This window comes from Equus przewalskii, chromosome 7 (assembly GCF_037783145.1).
Source record: "Equus przewalskii isolate Varuska chromosome 7, EquPr2, whole genome shotgun sequence".
Lineage (NCBI taxonomy): Eukaryota > Metazoa > Chordata > Mammalia > Perissodactyla > Equidae > Equus > Equus przewalskii.
Window position 1 is genome coordinate 82,526,801 of NC_091837.1, and position 4,698 is coordinate 82,531,498.

At 39.7% G+C, this 4,698-nt stretch overlaps 1 pseudogene; it reads left to right on the forward strand.

Annotated features, from left to right (window-relative positions):
* The first annotated feature begins 2,132 nt into the window (after positions 1–2,132).
* On the forward strand, positions 2,133–4,270 carry LOC103567622 (tyrosine--tRNA ligase, mitochondrial-like; annotated as a pseudogene).
* The last annotated feature ends 428 nt before the right edge of the window (positions 4,271–4,698 follow it).

Here is a 4,698-nt window from a genome sequence, read left to right on the forward strand (position 1 = left end):
ATTCTTCCTCCATAAAGTTCCTATTTTTTTCTTACAATACTCCACATTTTGCAAATGAGTTGCTAATTCCAGTGTATAGTCAAGCAGAGGGGCATTACGTCCTACCTCCTGGAAGAGGCATTGTCTACATGTATTCCTCGGAATCCTTTGGAAAGGAAGTCTTGTTCCTTCTTCCCCATTTATTTATTCATTGAACCATTTATTTATATTGATAGGGATCCATGTATAATTATTTTATAGTTTATATTGTAATACTGTATTATCATTTATTTTGCTGCTCAAAGTTTTTCAGCTGTGGCCATTGGGAGTTCTTTTAATTGGCTCCTTTTTATGCCACCAACTTTTCTTTTTTCTTTCCTTTTCTCTTCTTTCAACTTCCTTTCTGGCAGTACAAGATATCCCAAATCATCCTGTATTTTTCCAGCCCCAGGCCAGAATCAGTCATTTTTCTAAAAGACCTTGGTTACACTTACTGAAGAATTGTATTTGGAAGCCAAGAGCTGAGTTCTGGGTGTGCTCATTGCTCCTGAGGTGTCATTGTTTGTAGGCCCTCTCAGAGGACAGAGCTAAGAAATATACGTGTGTACGCAAAACCACACATATGCGCATATCTAAACTCTCTCTGATGCTAATCTAGCACCACAGGGCTTATACTAGACCTCCTGTCCTGATTATTTTTAACTTTTTTATCTGAGAGTGAGAAACCTGGCCACCATTATCTGTAATTTATTTACTTATTTGTTTAATCCTAGAAGACATGTAGTTTCCAAAATGCTAACCTATACACTTGTGAGAATTCAATTTAATAGCTAGAGTACAATGTTTATATACAGTTCTTTTTGTCTGTAGCCTTAACAGTATTCAGTAAATCATTGTTTCCAAAGTTACTTAGGTCAGTTCCTTTTTTCCCCTACTCCCTTCATTGAAGTCATATCATACACTTGTAATACATTTAGATGTATATGTCACCATTGGATCTGTTGACATTTTTTTTTTTTTTTTTTTTTTTAAAGATTTTATTTTTTCCTTTTTCTCCCCAAAGCCCCCCGGTACATAGTTGTGTATTCTTCATTGTGGGTTCCTCTAGTTGTGGCATGTGGGACGCTGCCTCAGCGTGGTCTGACGAGCAGTGCCATGTCCGCGCCCAGGATTCGAACCGACGAAACACTGGGCCGCCTGCAGCAGAGCGCGCGAACTTAACCACTCGGCCACGGGGCCAGCCCCTGGATCTGTTGACATTTTAAATTTTGCATCCAGTGAAGTTCCCTCTCTATGGGTTTTGATAAACACATAGATTCATGTACCCAACAATCCAGTTTCATACCGAACAGTTCCATAACTTAAAAAATTCCTTCTCCAACAACCCATCCAATGACTTAGAAAAAGTTGTTAATTTGCAGTTTCTTCTATTAAGGGTGGAGACAACACTCTGTAATTCTGTACATCTTCACTTTGATTCTGGAAAGCTGGCCAATTGGTTGTTAATAAAGTTTTCAAGGCAACCCACTGGGAAAGTATGTTATCTTCAACAAATTGTGCTGAGTCAACTAGATATCATATATTTTCTTAAAGTAACTATTACTTCACACCATATGCAAATATTAACTCGAAATGGGTTAAAGATATAAATGTTTAATCAGAAACCATAAAGTGCTTAGAATAAAATCATTAAAAATTTGGAGTAGTTAATGTTTTCTTGGAACAGAAATAATACAAACTATAATATATATCTATAGATCTATATAGATAGATAAAAATGCACATCTACATCTATAAATCTGACTTCATGAAAATGAAATCTTTTGCTTTTTGAAAGACATCATTATGAAAATAAAAAGGTAAGCCGTAGATTTGGAGAAAATATTTATAAGACATATATCAGATAAAGAATGTGCATGCAGAATATATAATATATAAAGATCTCTCACAATTCAATAAGACCACAAATCATGATTTTAAAACATCAACAAAACCTCAGTCACTTCACAAAAGAAGATATGTAAATGACCAATAAACACATGAAAAAAATGCACAATATTACTACCTGTGAGAGAAATTGCAAATTAAAATCTTAATGAGATAGCACTACAAACCAATTAGAGTTACTAAAATTAACTTTTAAAACCCCTACGATGCTTTTTGTTGCCAAGGGTGTGGACCAACTTGAACTCTCATGTACTACTGGTGGAATGTAAGTGGTAAGACTATATTGGAAAATACTTGGCAGTTTCTCACAAAGTTAAATATACATATACTATGACTCTTTGGTACTAATCCAAGAGAAACAAAAAAATATGCACAAAGATGTGAACACCAAAGTTCATGCCACCTTTATTTCCAGTTGTCCCAAACTGGAAACAAAGTGTCCATCATCAGATGAATACATAAACAAATTGCGGAATACCCATACTAAACAAGAAAAGGTGGCTGGGGTGAGTAGCGGGGGAGGAGGGGCGGTTGGGGGCAAACTATTGATAAATGCGGATGCAACTGAAAATGGTTAAGCTGATGGAAAAAGCCAGAAAAAAAAAAAAAAAAGATTATACTACATGATTCCACTTACAGATTATTCCTGAAAATGCGGACTCATCTGTAGGGACAGAAAGCCTATCAGTGTTGCCTGATTGTGTACTAGTGGAAGAAGTGATACAATGGAGTACAAAAAAGCTTTAGAGGGCGATAGAAACGTTTGCTCTGTTGACTGTGGTGATGGTTTTATATAGAATATACATATATACTGATAAAACTCTACAAATTGTTTTGTACTTCAAATAGACTTTATTAAAATTTTTAAAATGTACCAAGTAGGGTGGGAGGCGGGCATTGAGGGGTATGGCCGGGCCCGGAAGATCCCAACATTCCCTTCTTGCGCCATCAAGACAGTGGCACCCGTGTTGCAGTGCTTTTCCTGGGCCGATGATTTGGTACCCCGGGTCGCCAGGAGTCTTGCCCCAGAGACAGTGAGAGGCCCACTTGGGGCCTCAGGGGTTGCTGGCAGTGCAGAAGGCATGGGCTCTGTTCAAGGAGTTCTTGCCTGAGAGGGGTACAAAGAGAGCTCCCAGAGCTCATCAATGGTGGCACTGCAGGCAGCGTTCCCAGACTTGCCATGGGGCATCTGCTGGAGCAGCTGGCCGGTTACTGGCACAGAGAGCGTGCGAAGCTACAAGTGCCCTGTGCCCCGGGCTCCAGGACCTAGAGCCTAATCGCCAGCAGCTCCTCACTGATGGGCAGACATGGGATAGCTTCACCGGGCTGGACAACCCGGCCTGGTACCAGAAGCAGCAGCTGGTGGACTTCTTGGCTGCAGTGGGCAGCCACTTCTGCATTCCAGACACGGCTGAAGACTCCTAGAGACATGAGCGCCAAGTTCTAATACCAGGTGCCCCAGGCTTGTGACTTCCATCATCAGTTCCAGAGTATGGATGGTGGGTCCAGCTGGTGGACCTGATCAGCTGGGCAACATCATGTCCAGATACAAGTCAATCCACAAGTTGACTAGAGAAGACCATTTGGCATCCCTGTTGCTCTAATTACAAGCACAGCTGGAGCAGAACTGGGAAAGTCAGTGGCAGTGCTGTCTGGATAAACAGAGATGAGACATCTCCATTTGAATTGTACCATTTCTTTGTCAGGGAGAAAGATGATTTGGAAGAAAGGTAGCCGAAGCTCCTCACTTTTCTGCCGCTTCCAGAGCTTGACCACGTAATGTGGCTGCATGTCAAAGAGCCACAAAAGCAGGGTCCTCGGAAACGACTGGCTGCAGAAGTAACAAAGCTTGTACATGGACAGGAAGGGCTGGCTTCTGCTAAAATGTGTAAACAAGCACTTTGTCATCGTTGTACAGACACACTGGAGGTCATGTCTGATCAAGAGATGAAAGAGTGTTTAAAGAAGCTTCATTTTCTGAATTAGTTCTTGACCCTGGAGCAAGCGGCTGAGATACATGCCACAAAGCAAATGCCATTCCAGATGGTCCCCGAAGGTATCAGGTGATAACACAGGGCAGAGTCAGTATAAGTCACAGATGAGTAACAAATCCTGAGAGTGTTTTAGTGGTTGGACAACATATTCTTAAGAATGGACTGTCAGTAGAGGAAGATGGGCATGGATGTTAGCTCAGGGCCCATCTTCCTCAGCAAAAAGAGGAGGATTGGCAGCAAATGTTAGCTCAGGGCTAATCGTACTCAAAAAAAATAAAATAAAAAAGAGTGGACTTTCATTAATTAAAATAGGAAAAAGGAATTTCTACATTGTAAAACAGCTTTACTAAGATAAAAAATTCTTCCGGTAGTTCAAACAAACTTATCTATCATTCATTCTCCATATAAACATACGAAAGATTGGCAGGAGAACTTGTAACTTTGCTTACGCAAATTAGAACAGAGAATGGATGTATTGTAAGCTTTACAGTGTGAGTAATTTCATTATTCATATAGGTTGATTAATAAATGTGTAATGATGGATATTTTATTTCCTGATCTGCAAACATTAAGGACTACCAAAGAAAACCATGATTTCCTGGCTTAATTTCTTTTAAAAGTTATACTTCATGAAAAAACTAAATGTGGTCTTTCCCATCCTAACTTTCTTGCTCTCCTTTTTGGAAATGAGGAGGAATGACAAAAAAGAGATAGGATAAGGAATCGCGGATACTTTTATATCATGTATATATGTCACTGATCTCTCTATGTTAAAGTG